General features: G+C 42.3%; 1 protein-coding gene across 3 annotated transcripts in view; it reads right to left on the bottom strand.

Annotated features, from left to right (window-relative positions):
* Window positions 1-26,043, bottom strand: part of Myo1d (myosin ID) — a 303,674-nt gene that overhangs the window by 262,205 nt on the left and 15,426 nt on the right. The window contains exon 1 of one of the 3 annotated variants that reach the window (XM_085829757.1): window positions 8,189-8,512. The exons of the other annotated variants lie outside the window; for them this stretch is intronic. The gene's annotated coding sequence lies outside the window, so the exon portion shown is untranslated. Of the gene's footprint in view, window positions 1-8,188; window positions 8,513-26,043 lie in introns of those variants that run through there. 3 annotated transcript variants of the gene reach the window in all.

Below are 26,043 nucleotides of genomic sequence, written 5' to 3'. Positions count from 1 at the left end.
AATTTTCTGGTTGTTTTCCCAGCAAGTTTTAAAAGATATCAATATGGGATGGAGAAAGTGGTGGTTAATCTTGAGTGGGATTTGACGGGATGTAGAGTCATGGTGGAGATAATCTCTGGGCTATCTCTGAAAAATTATCTAGATTAGGTTAACTGAGGTGGGAAGATCCATCCTAAATATAGGCTATATTTCATGGGCTAGCATCCTGGACTGAAAAAAAAAAAAAAAAAGCAGGGCCTTTGATTTCTGATCTTAACATCAGTATGCATGCATGTACTTTTGAGCACACACACACAAAACAAAAATAAAAGTAAAGGAGAAAGCAAGCTGAGCACAAGCATTCATCTCTCTTTTTTAAAATGCTCATTATTTTATGTATATTGTTTTGCCTGCATGGATGCTTGTGTACCACATGTGTGCCTGGTGCCTGTGGTAGCCAGAAGAGGGTGTCAGATCTCTAGAACTGGAAGTGACAGTTATGAGCTGCTCGATAGGCGCTGGGAGTTGAACCCGGGTCTTCTAGAAGAGCAGCCAGTGCTTAAGGACTGGAGTCATCGCTCCAGCCCACACTCTCTGCTTGCTAACTGTGGATGCAGCATGACCAGCTGCCTCAAGCTCCTGCCCTGTGGCACCCATCAGGATGAGCTGTATCCTGAACTGAGAAAAGAAATAAACTTTCTTCCTTATGCCGCTTTTGTTGGCTAATCCGTTATGGCAACAGGATAACTCAAACATTAAGGAAATAGGACATTTTTATAAATAGAATAGCGGCTTGTGTGTTCGGTTAACATATGAAAATGGGTCGAAGTAAAAAGAAAATAGAACTCAGCATATTAGTAAGCGACAACCTGATGAGGGTACTAATCAGAAAATACTTTTAAAATTCTGCTGAGGAAGAGAGTAATATTTTGAAGGATATTATGTTTACCTGATAGAAACAGCCTTCTTTTTTCTTCTGGGCTACAGCATGCTGAGTTCTTCCTGGAGGAAAGCTCTCAACAGTTCCCTCTCCTGCCACCTGGACGGTCCTCCCAGACAGCGTTCACTCAGTTTGTTCTTAGCTACTGAACACTCTTAGCACTAAAGCTGCTGGAGTAGAAGGTAGCTCCAGGGACTTTCTAATCCAATTCAAGTATATTCAAAAAGGAATGTGGTTGTGTAGCTGTCACTAATTTGGTTCTAGAATAATAGTTTTTTTTTTAATTAGGTATTTATTTCATTTACATTTCCAATGCTATCCCAAAAGTCCCCCACATGCTCCCCCACCCACCCACTCCCACTTCTTGGCCCTGGTGTTCCCCTGTACTGAGGCATATAAAGTTTGCACGGCCAATGGGCCTCTCTTCACAATGATGGCCGACTAGGCCATCTTCTGATACATATGCAGCTAGAGACATGAGCTCCGGGGATACTGGTTAGTTCATATTGTTGTTCCACCTATAGGGTTGCAGATCCCCCCAGCTCCTTGGGTACTTTCTCTAGCTCCTCCATTGGGGGCCCTGTGATCCATCCAATAGCTGACTGTGAGCATCAAAAAGCCTGGAAGATATGGGCACAGGGGAAAAATTCCTGAATAGAACAGCAATGGCTTCTGCTGTAAGATCGAGAATTGACAAATGGGACCTCATAAAATTGCAAAGCTTCTGTAAGGCAAAAGACACGGTCAATAAGACAAAAAGGCCACCAACAGATTGGGAAAGGATCTTTACCTATCCTAAATCAGATAGGGGACTAATATCCAATATATATAAAGAACTCAAGAAGGTGGAATCCAGAAAATCAAATAACCCCATTAAAAAATGGGGCTCAGAGCTAAACAAAGAATTCTCAACTGAGGAATACCGAATGGCTGAGAAGCACCTGAAAAAATGTTCAACATCCTTAATCATCAGGGAAATGCAAATCAAAGCAACCCTGAGATTCCACCTCACACCAGTCAGAATGGCTAAGATCAAAAATTCAGGTGACAGCAGATGCTGGCGAGGATGTGGAGAAAGAGGAACACTCCTCCACTGTTGGTAGGATTGCAAGCTTGTACAACCACTCTGGAAATCAGTCTGGCGGTTCCTCAGAAAACTGGAAATAGGACTACCGGAGGATCCCACAATACCGCTCCTGGGCATATATCCAGAAGATGTTCCAACATCTTAATAGCCAGCAGCTGGAAAGAACCCAGATGCCCCTCAACAGAGGAATGGATACAGAAAATGTCGTACATTTACACAATGGAGTACTACTCAGCTATTAAAAAGAATGAATTTATGAAATTCCTAGGCAAATGGATGGAACTGGAGGGCATCATCGTGAGTGAGGTAACACAATCACAAAAGAACTCACACAATGTGTACTCACTGATAAGTGGATATTAGCACAGAAACTTAGAATACCCAAGATATAAGATACAATTTGTGAAACACATGAAACTCAAGAAGAACGAAGACCAAAGTGTGGACACTTTGCCCCTTCTTAGAATTGGGAACAAAACACCCATGGAAGGAGTTACAAAGACACAGTTTGGAGCTGTGATGAAATTATGGACCATTTAGAGACTGCCATATCCGGGGATCCATCCCATAATCAGCTTCCAAACGCTGACACCATTGCATACACTAGCAAGATTTTGCTGAAAGGACCCAGATATAGCTGTCTCTTGTGAGACTATGCCAGGGCCTAGCAAACACAGAAGTGGATGCTCACAGTCAGCTATTGGATGGATCACAGGGCCCCCAATGGAGGAGCTAGAGAAAGTACCCAAGGAGCTAAAGGGGTCTGCAACCCTATAGGTGGAACAACAATATGAACTAACCAGTACCCCCGGAGCTCATGTCTCTAGCTGCATATGTATCAGAAGATGGCCTAGTTGGCCATCATTGTGAAGAGAGGCCCATTGGCCGTGCAAACTTTATATGCCTCAGTACAGGGGAACACCAGGGCCAAGAAGTGGGAGTGGGTGGGTGGGGGAGCATGTGGGGGACTTTTGGGATAGCATTGGAAATGTAAATGAAATAAATACCTAATTAAAAAAATGAAATTCACCTTTTTTTTTTTTTTTTTTTTTTTTGGTTTTTTTGAGACAGGGTTTCTCTGTGTAGCCCTGGCTGTCCTGGAACTCACTTTGTAGACCAGGCTGGCCTCGAACTCAGAAATCCGCCTGCCTCTGCCTCCCGAGTGCTGGGATTAAAGGGGTGCGCCACCACGCCTGGCGAAATTCACCATTTTTACTGAAGCGAGAAAGACGTGTGCTTTATTCTTAAACTAAAAGTAAAATTCAAATGAAAAGAACTTACACTGTACATAATTCAGGAATCCTTTAAAACACACAGAACTCTTGGTTTCATGTTAGCAGCTTAATTTATACAATCTATAAAGTGTTTCTGTGCCTACAAAACACAATCTACAATTTTCCCCATGGGATCATTACGTGAGTGTAAAGTGGTGTATTTTATGAGAGCCCCCAGAGTCTTGGGTGTTTAAGTCAGAAAGCACATAAAAGTAATGTGTTCACTCAAAACTAAGTTTGTATTTCCAGCACGGACTTTCATCTTGAACCTCACAGTCATAAACCCAACTACTTCCTTAGCACTCAAACTGAGTTCCCAATCTTGTCCCCAAAAGTTTTCATTGGGTTCCTCTGTGTAGCCTTGGCTGTCCTGGAACTTGCTCTGTAGACCAGGGTGTAGGGATCTGTGTGCTTCTGCCTCCAGAGTGCTGAGAATGAAGGCGTGTGCCACCACCACTGGCTTAACTATTTTTGACCTCTACTCTCCAGCTCTGCTTTTGCCAATATTTCCAGAACCAGATTTCTTACCACCTCTTCTACCATCACCTCATTTGGATTATTTGGTGTGTATGTGTATGTGGTAAGTACATGTTCACATGTACGATATGCATGCATATGGGTACACGTACCTATGTGTGTAAGTATATGTGGAGGTCAGGTGCTGCTGTTAGGTGTCTTTTCTCAATCATCACTCCACTTCATGTTTTAAGACAGTCTGACTAACCTGGACTCAGTGACTAACTAGACTACAGGCCATGAACTCAAGGATCTTGTGGACTCTGTCTCCCCATGCTCAGATTAGAGGTCTAGGCTGCTGCACCCAGCTTTATTTTATATGGTACTGGGATCTGAACTGAAGTCCTCAAGCTTTCATGACAAGCACTGCATGAGCTGTCTCCCCAGTCCTTCACTTTGATGATGTGTAGCTTCCTACAGTTCCCCTACCTCCCCTTCAGTTTACTGTCAAACAGTAGCCAGAGGGATTCCACTCACACATAAGCCACATCACGTTACTCCCATGCTCTGACTCCCCAGCATGGAGAACATCAAACCTTCCTTTCAGTTCCCCTGATACCAGTATCCATCCCTTTCCTTAGTCCCGATGCTCCAGCCTGGCACAGAGGTGAAAGCTCATAAATGTTTGCTGAATAAACAAATCAATGGATTTCTCAAAAATTTAACATTTGATACTATGCTGATTTATAGTATTAGTATTATAGTATTATAGTAGAATATTAATAGTATTTCAATAGTATTCACAATAGACAGAAGTCCAAAAATTGCTATTATATTAACAGGGAACTTGGAGAGATGGCAGACTGTCTAATCATATATTACTCCTGTCACTAAGGAAAATAGTTCTGGGCAGTAGTCATCAAGTGAGGGTGTCCTACTTCCTGTCCCCATGCCACACCAAGATCACATGGTGGCCATAGGTAAGGCTAAGATCAGGAGAGCCTGTTCTTCAAGGCAGCATCCTGTGAGTTATCACCAATTATTTTTCCTCAACCAAGCAAGCGATCTGGCAGCTTCTCGAGTGCACCTCTAACAGTAGCATCATTCCAGTCTGCAGCCTTCATCAACTGCCACATAAGAACCACACTATTCTAACCACATCCTCTCACCAAACGAACTTCTACATTTCTCTTAGCACACTGGGACTGGAGTTACCTTCTCCAAAGCAGACCCTGTAACTTTCCTTTAACTTTGTCAATAGCATTGACTGCTCCCAAATGTACTCTGACAGGTACATCAACACAACTCCATCCTCCCCTCATGCTACTCCCTGCCTGGCTACTTGGAGAACATACATTAATCCATCTTCCAATACTCCACTAAAATGTTACCCCCTCTGTGGACGGGGGGGCTCTCCAGTTCCCTGCAGAACTTCCTCCTCTGTTCCCCCATATTTCTCTCAAGGCACTGGGAACATTATATCACTGTTCACATAGACTCCTCTATCACTATAGAAGGAACACTGGGCTTTCTTCTGGTAAGATTATTCACTTATCTTTATCTCAGAGTGCTTGAATTTTTTTCCAATGTTGTGTTTGTTTGATGATGATTCTTTGTGTGTTCTGCTATCAGTCTTTTGTCCAACACACACACACACACACACGTGCTCGAGCACACGTTTTTTCAGACCATGGTTCATGAATTAGGTATATTCATCTACTGCTACTTAATTATTCTTCTATAATTACACATATAGACTGTCTTTTTTTTCCTATAATTTAAAATTTTGATGACCCAAATCTAAAGCTCATCCTATATTGTTTCTTTCATCTAGATTCACAGATGGGTAGTCACAGAAGTATGTGATTAGATGACACTGATCTGGACCAAGCTAGGCTGTCCCATCAAGAACCTTGCCTGCTGATATTGGTACCCAACAAGGCCTGAGAAAGCATTGATCACCTGGTCACCATGTCCTTACAACTCGGACTTTAAAAAGAAGAAAAAGAAGAAACCCAAAAACTGAAAAAACTTCTTTGCCAGTCTAACTAATACGGAGAAAAACAATAAAAAAAAAAAAAACTCCTAGTACTTCACTACTTTAATATTTAGTTCTCTGGATCTAGTAAAAGTGAAATTAGCCACTTACAAGTTTGCTATGACAAATATTCTGCTCATGTGTATATGTGCATTTATTATAGGGTTTTCACATTTAGTCATGACAGTGAGCTTTTTAATATAGTATTTTAATGTGTCTTATGTACTTCTATATTTATAGCAATTATTTTCTGAGGTCTAATGTGCTTTTAAAAGATTTATGTAGGTGAGCCTGTGTTCACACACAAGCGTAAGAAAGGCTCTTCTCTAGAGCATTTCCTATAAGTATCTTCTATAAATATGAATATTTCCCTGTTCATACTCTCTGACTTCTAGAGTTTTCTATTTAACCTTTCATTTCCTTAGCAACTTTTATTTGGAGTACTATAGTAGATTCACATCTAAGTTTTCTTCATTCAAACTAGTTACCAATGGTGGTAATAATACTTATCGAATACATATTTCTTTCTGCTTTAGGTTTATGGTGCATACTATATCATTTATTCAGCTTTCACAATTACTTTGGGATGACCTTTTAGTTCCATGAATGCCTATTTTTACATCATCATCTTAATGCTTTTTATATCACCATGACCACCATACTTCATTTGATTAGTATTTGTTGAGTATCTGCATCATGTTAGCTCTGAGAGACGATTGGTAAAAGACGTATTCCTGGCTTCTGTTCTTATGGTGATGACAGACTAGTGGTGAGAGCATGGAGACAAGCAACCAGGCTGAAACACCACATTATGACAGACATGTGGGAGACAAATCAGTGCACAAAGGAACACCCAGATGGACTTGGATAATGAGGAAAAAGTTTTCTAGGGATGTGATGCCTGGCCTACCAGAAGAAACGGCATGTTGAAAGACCTGTAAGTGAAAGAGAAAAGGGTACCAGAAGAGTTTGAGAACTGGCATCCCGGCTGCAGCAGGAGGACTGTGAAGCAGAGTGTGGCAAGGGCTTCAGCCCTGGAAGGGCGGGGCTGGGTAGATCGTAGGGACCTTAAAAATGGCTCTGTACTTTATCCTGAGGGCAGGGCAAGCCAGAACGCCCTGTAACCAGAGAGCAGAGTGCTCAGATATGCATTTGAGAAGGACCATAGTTGAAGAATGATTTACTAAAGGATTTACTAAAGGAAGTCAGGGATAGCCAAGGAGCCTGTTCAAAGGCACATGAGGAAGAGCAAGGCCCAAGTGAGTCTCTTCTGCATTTTCCTAGGAAGTTACTACAACTACCACCACTTGCTTTTACAGATTAACTCTGGTACTACTTAGACAAATTCTCTCCTGCATATCTAATTTCACCTCGGTCTTACTTATTTGAATAACATTAAATATTTAACCTATAAACAATTACAACTTGATTATATATCATTTCTCCTCAGGTTTTTGAAGCTTAGTGCTAAGCTATTTCTAAAGAAACGACACATCTTACATGTATGTCTTTATAAAGATGATATATAGTTACTAGTGGAACAACAAAAAAAAAAAAACGGAAGTGGGAGAAGGATGGAGGGTTTTGATAGCCTAACGAACAGTCTAGGAAATGTCAGTAACTGAGGGAACAAAGGCAAAGGGAATGAATGTTAACTAAGAAAGCAGGCCGAGGCCTTGCAGAGAGCCACCAGCAACTTTTCAAACTAATCATTAAGAGGAAGTCTACCAGCTGGGCGTGGCAGAGCACACCTAAATCCCAGCACTCCAGAGGCAGAGACAAGCAGATCTCCATGAATTCAAGCCCAGCCTGGTCTACAGATCAAGTTCCAGGACAGCCACTGCCAGGTCACAGAGAAATCTTGTCTCAAAAAAAAAAAAAAAAAACAAAACAAAAAAAACAACAACAACAACAAAAAAAAAAAAACAACCCAAAAAGCAAAACCAAAAAAAAAGAAAAGAAAAACCACCAAAAAAAAAAACAAAAAACAAAAAAACAAAAAGAAGAGAAAAGAAAGGGAAAGGAGAAAAGAGAAAAGAAGAGGAGAGGAGAGGAGAGGAAAGAGAGGAGAGAAGAGGTCGAGTCTACTTGGGTTCCAACAAAGAAAACCTTTAAAAAAAAAAAAAATCTGAGAAGTTAATTTAAAAAGCAAACCAACCCACTTGAAGCAGAATTCCAAAAGGCACCAGTGTTAGGTGACAACAACAAGCTGCAGTGGCAGGGCGGCAGGGCCAAGGAGCCAAAAGATACTTGCAGAGATTTTAAGTACTTAAACTGGGCCAGAGGAGGTGGGCAGCTTTGTGGCCTCACTAAGACATAGTTTAAGCTTTTGCCCTAGGGAGGTTAGGCACAGCAGCAGGGAGGCTATACTATGGGGGCAGAAGACGGACAAAAGGAAGCAGCGGCTGTTCTACCTTCTGTTAGACAATATTGATCCTCGGGAATTCTAATGCATTTGTTCCCACAGGAAATCTGCTCCTCTGAAAATGAGTTGAGTCTTATCTTGGAACAGGAGTACTGAGCCATCTCCTTCAAGTCTGGAAGATTTGATGGTCTGACAACATCACAAGGTAGATGCTGCCAAAAAAGACACAGGTCTGCGCTTTCTTATTCAGGGCTCCTTTTCAAAGCTATCTTCTTTGGAAAGAACACGCACACAAGATCTTGTTTCAATTACAGTTTTCTTGTTACTCTTTTTATGTGGGCAGAGAGAGCATAATTCCTCTTTCAGGAGATGTTTATACCACTGGAGGCACTGGAGCTACAAAGATGAAAAGACAGATGTACTTTCTATCCTCTTGAGGCTCTCTCGGGCACCGAGTGCACAGGCAGATAATTAGATAATTATGGGATAGGGGCTGAATGTTAGTGGAGCACACAGGAGCATCAGCTGGGGAGTTCAGGAAAACAGCTGGAGGAGCTGACATCTAGAGTGAAGTTATGATGGACATCTCATGGGACCCACATTGGGACCAGGTGAAAAACTGGAGCCAGGCACGCATTACAAACGGGTTCTCCCAGAGCACACCTGTGCTCAGGTTACAGGCGCATCCACCAGCCAGAAGCACCGTTTCACTCTTTTCCCTCAGGGAAAAAATTTAAACCACTTTGTATGGGTCATGACTTGAAAGAGTGGAAATTGCTACTTGCAATGAAATTAGGAAACATTACTGTGACCTTTCAGCTATAATTCATTTCTACAATTTCTCTCTCTTTCCCGACTCTTCTTTCCCCCTCTAAATTAATTCTTATTCAGAACTTGATTCCCATCAATTACTAAATATATGTATTCTGAATTTTTTGCCAACAAGAAAGATGATTTCATTTTAGATATCAAATTCTGTTGAAGAACTGTGATTGAGTGGTATAGCATGGGTTGCCCACCTCTGGACCAATCAAGGCCAAAAGGCAGGGTTACAGTGCATTTTAAATTGTGTGCCCTGTTATAGAAAGGAAGAAAAAAAAAAAGCTAGTAAAGATACTGTTCAAACAAAACAAAACCGAGAGGACAGAATTCGTTCTGACTAAGGTTAGCAACTACACATGTATTGAGAGTAGCATCTTTCCCAGCAAATCCCAAAAGATCAAATACTGGAATCCTGAAGGCAAACTTCAAAGAGCAGCCTGACAGTTCCAGGGCTGGACGTTGGCCAGAGAGACAAGGCAAGCCCCCTTGAAGAATGCTGGGGCAGTACAGTGTAAGGATAAGAAGGGATACAGTGAGACTGGGCAACAGTCAGGTCAGAAGGACGACACCGGAAGCAGTATGAGAACAGGACATCTGGCGTCTGAGAGGATATGTGAGGGGTGGGAAGGTCAGGCGTAACAACCACAAGGTTTGAGACAGCTGATCCCAGCAATGGTCCAATGGACAAGGGTTCTCTTAAGAGATAACTGCACACTGGTATTAGTTTTCTTAATGAGATCTTTCTATTACACTTCACAGTCTTAAAGCGTGCGCGCGCACGTGCGTGCATACACAGACACACACAAGTATATGTATATGTGTGTGTGTGTGTGTGTGTATGTGTATGTGTATGTGTATGTGTATGTGTATGTGAATGTGTATGTGTATGTGTATGTGTATATGTATATGTATATATCCTCCTCCCCTTTCTTCCTCCTTCAGGAACTACCTGCCCGGATGATCTATCCCCACCGCACCAAGCTGCATGCCCTTTCTGAGATGTAGCTGGGACCCCAATTCCCACTCTTAGTGTCTTATATCCTTCCTCCCCACTTTCACTCCTAATGATCTTGCCTCTTCTCTTCTCTGCACCCAGACTTCAGAAGCTCACTTTGAAATTATAGTAAGAATCTTGAAATCACTATTTTTTTTTTAGCTACATATATGTACTGATGAGTTTTTGCCAACTTGACACAAACCTAGATCAATCTGGGAAGAAGGGAATCTCAACTGAGGAGCTGCTTCTACCAGCCTGGCCTGTGGCCAAGTCTTTGAGTCATTTTCTTAATTGCTAATTGATTTAAGAGAACACAGCCCACTATGGGTGGAGTCATTCATAGGCAGGTAAGTCTGAGCTGTGTAAGAAAGGCAGTGGAGACACCAGAGGAAGTAAGCTAATAAGCATGTTCCTCCATGGCTTCTAGTTCAGTTTCCATCCTGGCTTTCCTCAGTGATGTATTGGAACCTGTAGGAGGAAATAAACCATTTCATCTCCAAGTTGGTTTGGTAGTGTTTTATTACAGCAACAAAAAGCAAACTCCAACAATGGGTGTTTAATCCCATGTCAAGTATTTCATTTCTGTTTTTCTTTCAAGTTCTGTGGGATGGCTCACACCTACATCCTCAGCACTTGGATGGCTGAGGCATAAAGATTGCCCCAGATTCTAGGCCAGCTGGGCTCCAAAGAAAGATCCTTAATTTTTTTTTTACATCCATTTTTTTTTACATAGTTGCCAAATGTAACTTTTCAGCCAAAGTGTGTGTGTGTGTGTGTGTGTGTAGGTGTGTGTGTATACCTTAGAAATACTCTTCAAAAAAAACAGACAGTCAAAGGGCTACCCATCTTAACACTAAAGTTCATAGGGCATACTGCACATCAACATAGAAGCCAACCCTATGGCTAATGAACAAATGGAGAATCTATCTATACAGAATGAATCTAAAAGCTATAAAGTAACACAGATAATTAATAACAGAATGCTGAATGCATCAACTCCAATGGTTAAGAACAATGTCTGCTCTTCCAGAGGTCTTGAGTTCAGTTCCCAGCAACCATATGGTGGCTCATAACCATCTGTAATGGGATTTCATAGCTTCTGTCTGATGTTGTCTTCTGTCTTATAGCATATATGCAAATAGCATGCTTATTTACATAAATACATCTTTTAAAAAAAGAATATTTAATAGTTTATGTGTATGGGTACGCCTGAATACCACATGTATTCATGAGCCTGTGGAGGTCAGAAGAGGATACTGGGTTCCCCTACTGGGATTATATGTGGTTTGTGAGCCACGATGTAGGGATGGGAAATGATCCCCAGTATTCTCCAAAACCAGTGAATGTTCCTAACCACTGAGCTACCTCCCTAGCCCCAACAGCAAGCAATCTTGACTGCCATCTCTTCAGCCCTTCAAAATAATTTTATTAGTAAGATAGCTATAATTAGCTCATCATCTAATTGACTAAATATTCTAGCATATGGAATATAATAAATAATATGTGATATAGGTATGTAAGATAGATAAAAACATATGCCAAGTGAAAAATGCAAATTTAGAAACAGTATTTACAATGTGATTTAGCTCACATAAAAATAACTTTGAATTTTATATATATTATTTTATAGTTATGTCTAAGCTTTGTACAAATTTTAGTTATATTTGTGTGCTGGTTAGTTTTATGTCAGCTTGATACAACTTAACAAGCTGTCTCTATCAGATGGCCTGTTGGAAAGTCTAGGGAGTATTTTGCCATTAATGACTAATCTGAGGGGATTTAGTCCTTGTGGGTGATGGGAGCCTGGGCTGGTGGTCTTGAGGTATATATAAAAGCAAACTGATTGTACCATAAGAAGCAAGCCAGAGGGGCTGGAGAGATGGCTCAGCGGTTAAGAGCATTGACTGCTCTTCCGCAGGTCCCGAGTTCAAATCCCAGCAACCACATGGTGGCTCACAACCATCTGTAATGAGATCTGAGACCCTCTTCTGGGGTGTCTGAAGACAGCTACAGTGTACTTACATATAATAAATAAATAACTCTTAAAAAAATAAAAAATAAAAAAAAAGAAGCAAGCCAGTAAACAGTGTTCCTCCACCATCGCTGCTTCAGTTCCTGCTTCCAGGTTCCTGCCTTGAGTTCCAACTCTGGCTTCCTCCATGAGGGACTGTAAACTGGCAATACAGTTAAATTTTTAACCATATAAGCAAAAGTTTCATATTTTTATATTTGTATGTATGTAAGGCTGCTTCAGACAGAAGTCTTGTTACAAATCCAAGCTGGCCTCAGCATCTTAATCCTCCTGTCTCTGACCTTGGATTACAGGTGGGTGCTACCATACATGGCCTATAGTTATATACAGACAAAAATGAAAAACAAAAAAATCAAAGTAAAACAAACCCCTGAAAGGCTACACCAAAGCCCTGATGGCAACCACTCTGGGTAGGAAGATCTGGAATGTTCCTTATCACTTTCTGCCTTGCTCCATATTTTGAATGTTTTCTTGGTGGGGGATACTAAAATAAGGTCTCATTATGTAACTCAGGCTGGACTCTTGCATCAGCCACCCCAGTGGTGACATTAACACTTATGCTACCACTCCCATCTTGGCATCATTTCCGAAACCCCACAAAAGCCATGTATTATTTATTAGGTTTCTATTTTAAAACTCCATTTCAACTTCTACTTAGAAACTTTTTTGAGAACATTATAAGACTAAACAATACCTCCATAATAATGATCAAGTTTGGTTCCTTTATCTGCTCAAAAGACTCTGGGTTTATACCTGCTGGGTTTATACTCAGCATTTGAACAAGAGAGATACCAGAGATGACACTATCAGCAAAATGTATTTCCAGTTTCGTTATGGTAAAACACAAGGGTGTCATAATTTTAATGAAGAAAGATTTTGCATGTACAACCAACTTTGGCTCTGAAAGCTATGAAGGTGAGGAGTCAGTGTAGTCCTCACTTTAAAGAGATGTTTCTTGACTCAAAAGAGAAGAGGCATGCCTAGGGTCTCACATTGCTAAGTTCTTGTACTAGCCTGCACAGTCCAATGTGGCAGCCACTAGCCACATGCAACTACTCAAATTTAAGTTACTAAAAGTCAGCTGTGCTCTGTAATTGCACCAGTCCCATTTCAAGGACTCAGTAGCCACTTGTGGCCAACAGTGAATACTCTGGGTAGTCCAGACAAGAAAAGTTTCCATCATAACAGAAGCAGTGTGATTCCTGCTCGCTAGCATTTTCCGCTCATGTGGTGGCTTTCCACAGCCTTGCTTTGCCTTCCTCAAAGCAAGGAAAATATTATATGGTCAACGCATTCCATATAACATGACTTCTGAAATACTCCAGGGGAAACTAAAGGTGGGCAAAAGTAGAAAACACTGAGCAATGAGTGAGGGGTACATGAAGACCCTGGAGTAGGGACAGTGTGCTCTGTAGGTGGCCTGCCTAGAATCTCTTTACCCTCTTCTTCCATCTAAACGAACAAGAATATTTTTCCTTTGAGTTCTGAAAGGCCTATGCTGCAGTCTGGGCTTGATAAAGCAAGAAGGAAAGTTAGCTTTTGGAGATACACGGCTGTGTGGCTTTGGTCTGAGCCTCTGCAAGGACAGACTGAAGACAACAGCACCTACATGAGCATCATCCCGAGGAATGCCCAAATGTGAGGGCACACTGAGAGCTCATGCAAATCTCCCAGCCATACAGAGATGCTTCATCAGCCCAACAGCAAGAGGCATAAACAGAGCACGCCAGGAGATTTATGGTTAGCGTATCCACACATGAGCGAGCACCCTGTGTCTCCTGGAAGAAAAACAAACTTGGTGCTTTGTGTGTTAAAATTCGACCATGTGAAACAGAAGATAGTCTTTCAACAGTAAATAGTATTAAGAAAACTATGTATTTTATGTGCTACACCTATCACAAACTTTCAAATCATGAGATATTAAGGAGGCACATTGACAATGTGAATATTAAGGAGCACAGTAGCTAATTCTACTTACAATCACGCATTCAAGAAAGCCAGAAAGAATTTCGATAGAACAGAGGGATTCAGGAAAGTATCATTTTCACTTTTGTAGAATTTGTAGTCTCCCAACATTGAATAATGTAGCCCCTTAAACAACTGTACTGAACTCAGTTATTTGATGCCACTTAGGCCTCAAGCGTTTAGAGTCAAGTCCATGTGTATTATCTCCTTCTGACTTGGGGAGATTCAGAAGTGTGATGGCAACTCTGCCAGACTGCTAGAAAGAAACCTCAGTACCAAGATCTGGTGTTGATTCTTCACCAGAACAAATAGTGAAAGTCAGGAGTGATGCACTCACAAGCCTTTCCTGCTCTACTGGCACCCACCTGGGAGGGTAACTACAGCCAGTGAGAGGAGACTGCAATGCTACATTTCAGTAGAAAGACGCCCTTGAACTGAGAAATCCACCTGTCTCTGCCTCACAAGTGATGGGATTAAAGGCCACCACTGCCCGGCACTTTTTTGTTGATGTTGTTAAAGTCATACTGCAGGACATGTTTTGAAAATTTGGAACTGTTTCATCAAGAACTTAGAAGAACGTGGCTATTATATATCCAAAATCTGGCTTACTACCTACTGTGGTCAGCATAAAACAGCAAGTAATTCATCAGCAACATTGTCTTAACTGATGGGTCAGAGCACAAGTATTATAAGATACCTGCTACAGAAAATTTCTGCCCATGATGTTTCAGAGACGATGCTACTATGGCTGGCTACATATGCAATGCAAGCAAGCAATGCCTGCTCTGAAAACTAGGCCCTCTCCATCCCACCTAAGACTTAATGCATTGAAGAGTTAAAGAGTTAAGAGGTAGCAAATAAGCTTGGAACAGAAAAGTGCACTACTCAAGTTAACATTATCAGGGGCATTTGGCAAACCCTTGATAAAGACAGTGATGCAATGCTATCACACAATGCAGTGTAGAATGGTCTGCTTTATCCAACTGGGCTATGGGCACATTCAGACGATGCTTGCTCTCAGGAAACACCCTCTGAAGTATGTGGACTGTGGAGGTACAATGTCTGTGACTTTCTCTTAAAAACTGGGTGGGAATGACAAGGCAAATGCCAAACAAAATGAAAATATAAGGGACTCTTGCAACTTCTATGAGATTTTCCCTTACATCAAACAGTCACTCCAAAAGCTAAGTTCTGTGCTTACCTGAGAGCGATCTAGAGAACACCGTCTGAATGTGCCTGAGCTAGCACAGTGTGGTCATTAGCTCCCCAGTGCTACACTAGCTCCAGAGCTGACCCACTCCTCACAGAAGCATACACATGGGATCAGCTGGTGACTTCAGCTGGAACCACTGACTGTCACCATCTCACCACAGTCTAGGCTGTGTGTGTCATGTCCTCACTGTCATGACAAGGAGCTGGTTCACTGCACACAGCAGTCCTATGTCTCATACTTGTTCTTGAAAGTATACACTTTATGAGAACAGAGCCCACAATAAAGAGGCTCCTGGATGACCATGCCAAGCCCCTAACAACCTAGTGTACTATACAAAGCCACATAAGCATACACTGTGAGAGAACACAAACTGTCAGAAATCAACATGTAGTAAGACATGTAAAATTTGGGACAGAAGTCCCTTAAAAACTAAGCACACTCACGTGACAGCTGTGAAAACTTATCTGAAGCCTGGATTGCTGGGTTTCATGTGCTCCTACCATTTAAAACAAAACACAGAAGGAGACACACTTTGTGTCATGAGTTGTCATCCACAAATTATATGTCTAACCCTGGAGCTTATTTTAGAAACACTCCTCACTAATTTGCCTGTGTTTTTGAATAGCAAGTAATATGTTTTCAATCATGAAAGGTTACAGGGAAATTTTTGTGGTTAAAAACTGGCCCTTCACTGGCATAAAAAGCACCAGTCTTTGAGCAGTCCTCTGGGAATATAACTTCTTCTTCTTTTTTTCATCATTGTTAAGAGGGCTTCAGATCAACCTAATAGTTACTGTTCTCGGGCATGTTGTTTATGTACCCTGAAACACTGACGTCACTTCAAGCCCTGTCAGGGACAAAATGAGAGGAAGCCCGATAAAGAAAATACGACTTCTTTACAACACAGTTAGAGAACCAAGCCATGTGAACTTTTCTCTTAAAATGAATCCACTGATGTAAGTTAAGCCAGCTTCCTCCATCCAACCAAGCCTACGTCAACTGTAGAGCTTTTCCCACTTACACATATCCAAGAATGCGGGCATTTTACTTTGATACAAAATTGTATTTTGCAGTATGGTGGTGGTGCACTCAGGAGACAGAGACAGGTAGATCTCTGTGATTTTGAAGCCAGTCTGGTCTATAGAATGAGTTTCAGGGCAGTCAAGGCTACACAGTGAATCCCTGTCTCAAAGAGAGAGAGAGAGAGAGAGAGAGAGAGAGAGAGAGAGAGAGAGAGAGAGAAGAGAAGAGAAGAGAAGAGAAGAGAAGAGAAGAGAAGAGAAGAGAAGAGAAGAGAAGAGAAGAGAAGAGAAGAGAAGAGAAGAGAAGAGAAGAGAAGAGAAGAGAAGAGAAGAGAAGAGAAGAGAAGAGAAGAGAAGAGAAGAGAAGAGAAGAGAAGAGAAGAGAAGAGAAGAAAAAGAAAGAAAATTTACTCTTTACATAAAAATGAGATGACACTCTGAGTGTACCATTTGCCACCTCCTCCACTGGCTCCCCATCACTTCCGCTGACCAAACATTTGTGCTTTTCACAACATATAGTCATTTTATAGAGAAATAACTAGAAATTGCTGAGGCTTGGTCTTTTGCTATGTATTGTAATGCTAAACACTGGCCCCAAGGCCTGGTTGCTCCCAGGGACAAGAGAATCAGGAATGAGAGAAATCAGCACGTAGACCCAAGTGACCTACATAACCCTGTGCCCCCTCACCCCACTTCAGGTTATCTCTGATTGGTGAACAGAGATGCCCACAGCTGGGCAGAACCGAGATGGCGGGGGTTTGAGGTTTCCAGGCTTAGGGTAGGAGGAGAAGGGAGAGAGAGGGGTAGGTGAGTTATGAGCACACAGCCACGAGGACTGGCCAACCAGAGTTAAGAGCAGCCCAGATGGAACTTAGCAAGTTATAACTTGGGGTTATGGATGGGGAAGTAGATTTTAATAGCTTAGAGGGTAGATTACTGCCCAGCTCCAGTGCTGATGAAGGATTATTATAATAATAAAAGTTGTGTGTCTTTTATCCAGCAACTGAATGATCAAAAGCGGGTCAGCAACCCCCCAGTGAGATGAGATGTTTTCTACAACAAGTATTCTGCTTTTATTCCTCCCTACTCACCATTGTACACACCTAGGTTTTCTTTGTTAGGTTAAGCTCTGTGTAACAATCAATGCACAACTGTTTCTAAAGCTTTACTACAGCACAGTGAATTAGAGAAGAGGAGTCCTTGCAAGCCTTGGTTAGAGCTTAGTAACCAGCTTGCACTGAGTGATGCTTAAACTGCAGTCGATCTGACTAAATTTGGGATCACCTAGAAAATGCACCTCAGGTGTTTCTCGAGAGGTGAGGCCCATCCTGGATGTAGGCAGCAGCCTCCCTGGGCTGGGGTCCCAGACGGAATAAAAGGGTAAAGGGGGAAAGCCGTGCGGACACAGTGTGGTCTGCCTCTTGCTCCCCTCCACCCACCACGAACTCTTCCCTCCGACTGAAAGCCAAGAGGCTGCTTTTGTCGGGGATGAGAAAAGTACCGAGTATATCAGGTGACTCAATCTGCTTGTGGGATTTAGGAGACCATCCACTCTCCCTTATCTCTCTTTATGGGGAGATAAGTTCATCTGTAAACATAACCAAGCCAACAACCCACCTCGTCTTCAGATGCAAACTGGCTGGTTACTTTGCTTTTCCCCTGCACTTGGCCTGCTAAGTCCTGGGGAAGTGGGGTGGGAACATGTCCCAGATTAGCCTGTTGGAAGCTCTACAATACAGTTTTGGTTTTCAGGAAGGCCTTCAACAAAGCTTGGTGAAGCACATACTTGATAGTGACCCGCATCGGAAGGTAAACCTGTTTGTTCCTCAGACATTGATGTTTCTACCTTTCCTCACTGGGAACCTCTTGTCTCTTGTCACAAAGCAAAATGAAATCTATCAGAAATTCCTCCAATCTCCTCCATCCATACTACATCTAATCCCCTTGCACATTAGCTGTTCTTTGCCCTACCTAGGAAGGAGACAGGACTCAGAGCTCCAGACCCCACATCACCACACTTCTGTCTTGTTATTAACTCTTATTCTCACAACTATGCTTAAAATCTACACTAAAAAAAAACCTCTTACAGTGCCTTCCATCAAGTCTGCAGTCTTTCTATCAATTCCTTTCCCCCTTGCCCACTGTAACTAGAAATCTGGAATGAGCTCTCCATGTCAAGTCCTCCTCAGCTCCCTGGAACCTAGCTAACTCCTTACCATTGTGCTGACTCCTCCCATCACCCGACCCAATGAGCTCATCCACTTTTTCTTTAATGTGACCTCTCTTCAGCATCGTGCTTCATTCCAGAAACTCTCACAGACCTGTTGCTTTCTCTTTGTATCATTATTTTCTGGTTCAACAGACTTTTCCTTCCATAAAACCATGGGATATTAGGGCTATCTATCACTGGCAGCGCATATTCATACAACTACGTGGAAAGATGATTGGATGTATTTCCCAATGACTCACACATTGTACCAAATTATGTTACCTCAAGAACATAAGATTGTTGGAGCTAGAGAGATGGCTCAGTTGCTAAGAGCATCAGCTGCTCTTCCAGAGGGTCCAGGTTCAATTCCCAGCACCTACATGGCAGCTCACAACTGTCTGTAACTCCAGTTCCAGAGGATTTGACACCTTCACACAGACATACATGTAGGCAAAAGAGCAATGTGCATAAAATCACAGACATACATGAAGGCAAAGGAGCAATGTGCATAAAATGGAAAAAAAATATTATTGTCCTGGATAGCTCTGTAAACTTGACACATAAGGTACAGTCATCAGAGAAGCCTCAGTTGAGAAAATGCCTCTATAAGCAAGTCTGTGAGGTATTCTTTTGAGACAAGGTTTTTTCCATGTAGCCCTGGCTGTCCTGGAATTCACTCTGTACACCAAGCTGGCCTCAAATTCACAGAGATCTTCCTGTCTCTGCCCCCTGAGTGCTGGCATTGAAGGTGTGCAACATTGCCTGGTCTGAGGAATTTCCTTAATTAGTGATTGACCTGTGGGGGTGAGGCGGTCAGCCCATTGTGGGCAGAGCCACCCTTGGGCAAGTAGGTGGTCCTGGATTCTCTATGAAGGCAGGCTGAGCAAAGCATGAGAAGTGGGCAGTGAGCAGCAGCACTTCACGACTTCTCCATTAGCTCCTCCCTCCAGGGTCCTGTTCTATCTGAGTTCCTGTCCTGGCTTACTTCAGTAAGAAATGGACTACAGTGTGGAAGTGTAAGCCAAATAAACCCGTTCCTCCCTAGTTGCTTCAGAACTCCACTGGCACCTGGTCACTGGTCAGTTCCATGGGAGGATCCAACATGATAACTAACAACTTTAATCTGCTACCCTGCCCTTTCACATTCCACACCTCCATTCCTTTTACATTCCTGGCTCTTGTCAATATCTCTACCTTTCTGAGATTTCTACTTTGGGTCAGTAGGCGAGTCAAGGACAATTCAGTCTATCTCAGGAATACAAAACTATGGTTTTTTCTCTTCCCATTTCCTCACGAGTCTCACCTGAAATTTTTTGGTGAGAAGGGGATTAAAAGGTGGTGCTGAACATCAAACAAACCCAGGGCATAATATATGCTAACCAACCACTAAGCCACAAACAATATACCCACTCCCCATCTGAACCATTTAAATGGTAATTTTATAAATGGCACACAATTATCCTCTCATTAACAACGCAGTCATTTTTCTAATGTGCTGATTGGGTCAAGTTATTCCCCTGTTTAAAAATGCTCCAATGGCAACCAGTCGCCTTGTAAAATAAGAAGTTCTTAGTGTGGGACTTAATGAACTTATTTTTTTTCAATGTCCAATGCGAACCTCCTACTCATATCTTAGTTCAAGTATCTCCTCTGGGAAACCCCACTCTACCTTCCCACAGTGTCCTCCTCCAAGGTCCTGCAGCATGTTGTCCTTACTCCACCACAATGTGGCTACAATTGCTTTTTTGTCTGTTCATCTTTGTGCCTTTACCTTAGTATAGAGCTGACAGACTGTATATATGAATGATCGGGCTTACAAGTGTAAGCTAAATCAGCGGTTCTCACCTGTAGGTTGTGATCCTTTTTGGGGGTAGAATGACCTTTTCACAGGGGTCCCCTAAGACCATCAGAAAACACAGATATTTACATTATGGTTCATCACAGTAGCAAAATTAGAGTTATGAAGTAGCAATGAAATAACTTTATGGTCAGGGGTCATGGCCACGTGAGGAACTGTATTACAGGACTGCAGCGTTTAGGAAGGGGAGAACCACTGTGCTAACGGTGTGCAAGTAGTTTCTGAAAACGGCCCCACAATGTTCTTTTCCCTCTTCTAAAGCAAAAGCCTGAAAGCCACCTTTCATAGCTACTGGTCTCAAAAATAGGCAAAAATTAGCTTCGTTTTCTAAAAACAGAAAAATAACAACTATTCTCTTGACTGGCGAGTCAACAACTTCACCATACTGGAATTAGCACAAGGCAAAGAAAAAGAAAACCTTTCATCTCAGGAAAAGTTACTTCTAATTTCAAACATGCACTTTGGAGCCCTTATGAATTTATTAATCAAAATTACCAGGAAACCCTAACTTACAAGAGGTTTATAAAGGCATAAAATGCATCCTGGCAAAGTAGTGACGAGTTTCAAGTTATGAAATGCTGAAAAACAGCTCTCTTCCTTACTTAAGCATTCAAAATTCTCCACAAGTGAGTCACCTCCAGCCAAAGAAAGCTAAGCCCCACCTGGAATAAAGAACCCTGGGTCTGAAGTCTGTGCATCTATGGAAATCAGCACAGTGTCTGCCGGGTGAAAAGAGGAATCACCAATGAAGCCAGTGGCAAATAATCCAAAATGATTCTTGCTTCACCTTGGGGTACACTAAACACTTTATTCAGGATGGCAACTGACATTTGAGTTTTCAAGCTATTAATAATGCCAGATAGGTTCTACTTGCTGTATTTAGACCAACTGATTGAGTTCAACACAGCCCATGAAGAAGAACACTCCATAAGTGTGCAATTCTTTTTTTGTTTGTTTGTTTGTTTTGTTTTGTTGTTTTTCGAGACAGGGTTTCTCTGTGTAGCCCTGGCTGTCCTGGAACTCACTTTGTAGACCAGGCTGGCCTCGAACTCAGAAATCCTCCTGCCTCTGCCTCCCAAGTGCTGGGATTAAAGGCGGGCACCCCCACGCCCAGCAAGTGTGCAATTCTTAAAAGGTACCTAATTCAAAATGAAACTAGAGAGAAACTGGAGAAGTAATAAAAGCAGGCTAAAGCTAAACAGGTTGTAACTACGGCAATAGAACACACATCACCTGGAGGTTAAAGCTGAGACACTCCCTGGGATGAGTGCATTACCTGAATGCACACTAATCCAGAGAGTGTGCTGGTATGGTTTCTATGGAAACACCAATATATGTTACACAAATATACCAACATTTCTGGGTGCTTGTGGACACACACCACCAACAACAACCACAACAACAAACAACAAACAACCACCACCACCCCATCATCACCACCACCACAAACAACAACAACCAACAACAACCCACTACCACCACCACCACCACAACGGCAGCTGTTAGTTATTCCACTCAATGCAAATCCACTAAAGCCATGACATACCTCCAACTACAATTAACAGCGTATAGGCTAATCCTCACTGGCTGGAGGGCAACTTGTATAAGGTGACAGGCCTTCTACCAATTTTCAATCACTCCCTGGATGTTATAGTTTCCTCACCACTTCCTGGAAGGCTCCTTGTTGCCTTTCACTTGTAAAGCACATTGGAATTGAAGTCTACTGTAACAAGCAGGGGCACAGATCCCAAGTGCACGACCTGAGGAACACACTCCACATGCGAGGAGAATGGCAGTTTGCAGCACCCGAGAGCCTTCCCTTAGCTTCTGCCCTTATTGCTTTCTCTCTTTCCTCTCAAACTCCAACACTTCCAGTAAGTGCTGCTTGTTTCTGAACTTGACAATGCAGGTGTGGGGTAGGTATTGCTTGGTGCTCAGCTTCCTTTGTTCAATGGTATGACGTCATCATGCTGCTGTGTGTAGCTATAAGCTCATTCACTGTTGTTGTATTACTCTAGCAATACTAAAACTCACTCTCTCGTCCCAGGCTGATGGACTTGTGTTCTTCCCAGGTTTTGACTTACTCTTTATTGCATTGAAACGCTAGACTTAATACTTCCATTTCCTCACTGCATCGCATTTTTTTTTCTGGCACACCTTTAAAGATTAGTTAACTATACATATTAAAACAGTTCTTCAAAACCAAGCTAGATGGCGGGAAAAGTAGCCATGACAGAGTAAACAATGCATGTTACAAAACACACTCGGCCCTGAAAAACATGGCAGAGTTCTTTATGACCTGGCCTGTAGCACTTTCTTTGGTTTGGTTCTTTTGGTCTGCAGGGTGAGCTTCTGCTGGCTAACAGTGTATTCGTTCTCAATGCTTTGTCCTCCTCTTCCGTGTTCGAGGGCATTTCTCATGAGATTACACCAAGAAAAGAGCCCTGAACTGAGCAACTTTAAAGAGAATATATCGTAGCTGCCACCATGCAGAATATACAAACAGACATGTCTTGGCTTTCTAGCTTTGGGAATGGTCTAGTTGATCACATAGAGCATCTAGACTGTGGTCAGTGAGCACCCTGGTTCACACAGCATGGTTTCTGCTGTATGGTGGAGAAAATGAACAATTTAGGCAGAGGTCGCAGAGCCTTCATCTCAACCCATCTTGTACCCTTCTTCTCTTTTAATCTCACTCTCCCAATTTCTCTCTTTTCCGTCCTCTTTGTTATGTTATTATCAACTCATCTCAACTCTTTAGGCTTAAAATATAACAAAAACAAAACAAAACCAAAATCCCATTTTCAACCTCTTGTGGCAATGTCCTGCTCTCCCTGCCTGGGGATCTAGAAGGCCTTCTCACCACTCACTGTGCAACCACTACAAACTGCTCTCTACCTCCACGGGGCACCGGAACCAACCTCTGGCTTCCAATGCTCTCTTGTGTACCTAATGGGTAGTCATTAGGTATCTCTCCCTAGGCATTTCTGGGGAATCCACCTTTGCCAGCCACTCTGTTCTCTTGAATCCTATATCACTACACTTGCTGGCTTTCTTCCAGCCTCCCTGGGTACTCCTCTCTTGGCACCTCTTACCATCGTTAGTATTGGACAGCCCTGTATAAGATATTTGTTCCTTGAACCAAGGCACAGAAAAGCACTAGTCACCCAGGCCTGATGACTTGAGTCCAATTCAAAGTATTAAGGAACTTTAAAGAGAATATATCTTAGCTACCACCATTCAGAATACGCATACAGACACATGTCTCAGTAGAACCCACACACAAGCAAATAAAAACATGTTTCTCGAGGTTCATCCACTGGCCATTTGCTCGTACTTTATTGCTTGTTTCTGACCATCTTTGTCTCATAAGTGAGTTCCATGATCACCTCCATGTCAACTGGAGTACTCAGAAACACTTCTTCAGTATCTTAAGACATTATCAGCCCTCTGCAGCCCTTATATGTTAGGAAGCCGTTAGGTCATGGGCTTTGAACTCAAGCCAACTTAGTTTCAAATTCCAACTGCCTCTTAATTCACCAAAGATTTCATATCTATATAAAGGCTATTGTGCAGAGCAGAGCAGAGCAGGTTAGAAGAGATAAGGAATAAAAAACCTTTAAATATAGTTCTAGATACATAGTAATTGTCCCAATAAATAATTATCTCTACTTTCCTTTTCCTAGGAGCTGGTCCTGTTTCCCTAACTACAGTATCTTCCTCCTGATCTGCTGCTTCCTTCCCTGTGCTTGCAATTACCAGTGCTCAGTTTATAATCCAAAAATATTGAATGGAAAAATTCCAGAAATAAACAATTTATTAATCTTAATCACACACCATTCTGAGGACTACTTGAACACAGGCACTGTGACAGCATCAGTCCGAGAACTAAGATGGCTGCTGTCCCCAGGAGCCTGCCTACACAGAAGTGTTCTTCTCCATTCCAGATGCTCAGGTAGGGAGCCACTTCCTTCAGCTTGGGCTCCAAACCCTACCCTTGACACAGACACTTACCTTGCTCTGCCCTGACCTAATGGCTTTAGGAGGACACTCTTCACATCACCTACTGGTACAGATTCTGTCTTCTGGGATCGCCCAAAACAGTACAACCAATTCCTACTCAAATATAGATTTGTTTTGGTTTTTTTGTTTGTTTTAGTTATGATCTGTATCTTATTTTCTCCAGTCACCCTTTTAAGTGAGTTAATTTCAAGTCTCTCTTCACAGGAAGCATTCTTTTCTGAATGAACTCGGTTCTATCCACATAGCTTTTCAAAGTATACTGAGGAGACACTCTTGGTCACCTCCCAACATCCTATTCCAGCCATACAATTCTTTCCTTTCTAAAAGTACCCGGCTGTTCAGACGCAGACTCCCGTCTATGTGGCCAGGTGAAGCAGCAGGAAACCTTATTCCCAGTCCCAAATGATCCCCTCCTAAAGCTGATAACCACGCGCCTCTCACCTCTTATGGGTTTTATAATGGGCATGCAACCAAATACTGACAAATTACCAAAGAGGGGGCATACAAGACGACAGGTAGTCCTTCTCCTTCCCTTGGAGGTGACTGTGTGCAGGTAGGGTGCACAGAATTACTGCAATGATCTGCCTGGAGATGAGAATGGAAGCAGCACAAGGAGAGACCAAGGGAGTCAGGGCTGGACGCTCAGGGCATGGACAGAGCCCGTGTCCAGACGGCTTGGTTTGGTTATTGTGTTTCCTTTTTTTTCTTTGTTTGGTGTTTTGTTTTGTTTTGTTTTTCAAGACAGGGTTTCTCTGTGTTGCCCTGGCTGAACTGGAAGGAACTCACTCTGTAGACCAGGCTGGCCTTGAACTCAGAACTCCGCCTGCCTCTGCCTCCCAAATTCTGGGATTAAAGGTGTGCGCCACCACTGCAACCAGTTTGTGTTTCCTTCTGATTTAAGCTGCTGTGGTCAGGGCTTCTTTTCAGAGGCTGCCAACAGCATTCAACTTGACACACAAAAAGAGTGGGAACTACTCATTCCTCCAGGAGAGGTGGGAGGAGATAAAGTGGAACTTACAATCCAGTTTCCATGGATAAAGCTAGGAACAATATTGATACATTGTATAGATTACATAGCCCCTCCTCTTGTCACCTTACTTTGTCTGTATTGTTAAGTTACTAGTCACTAAAGAACTAGTGGTTACTTTTCATTCACATATTTCCTTTGCACTGTTCCAGGTGCTCAGATCTTTAAAGGGACCACTTCTTATAAATAGTAATAAAGGAAATTGAAGAGTTACTACTTGATTATAAATTGAGATAGGAAAAAAGAACAGAAAAATGAATTGTCACTGTTCTTGTAGAAGTGGTAAACTGGGGTTAAATTTTGGCTCAGAGTCTTTTCAGAGAATTCATGGCTCAAAAATCCACTCTTACTTAAAGCAGAAAAATGGTTCCCAAGTCAGTTTATATAGCCTATTATGTATTATCAAGATTTACTTGGAGTCAACAAGCAGCTTTGTTGCCCTACAGAGCACGCGTTAGACCTGTATGAGGATTTACTGTCACACTAAAGAAAACATGGAGAAAGGACTGCCAGCTCTGGGCTCAATTCATGAACTTGACTAAAACAAACACTGGGGACAACTGCCTGCTCTTGGGGTGGGAGTGGGGGTGGCCTGTGTAAATGTACACTTTCACCCAATACTGCCATCTTGTTACAAGATTGTACCCCACGTCTCAATTGCTCCACTGTACTTAAAAACTGCACCACTGCTTCCCCAGGCCTTCAGAGAGTGTGCTTCTGACTCAGTGTGCCACTG

Source organism: Mus caroli, unplaced genomic scaffold, assembly GCF_978045245.1.
Source record: "Mus caroli unplaced genomic scaffold, Mus_caroli_1 scaffold_13, whole genome shotgun sequence".
NCBI lineage: Eukaryota > Metazoa > Chordata > Mammalia > Rodentia > Muridae > Mus > Mus caroli.
The sequence above is the reverse complement of the archived record's forward strand: the minus strand, read 5'-3'. Positions and strand labels throughout refer to the sequence as shown.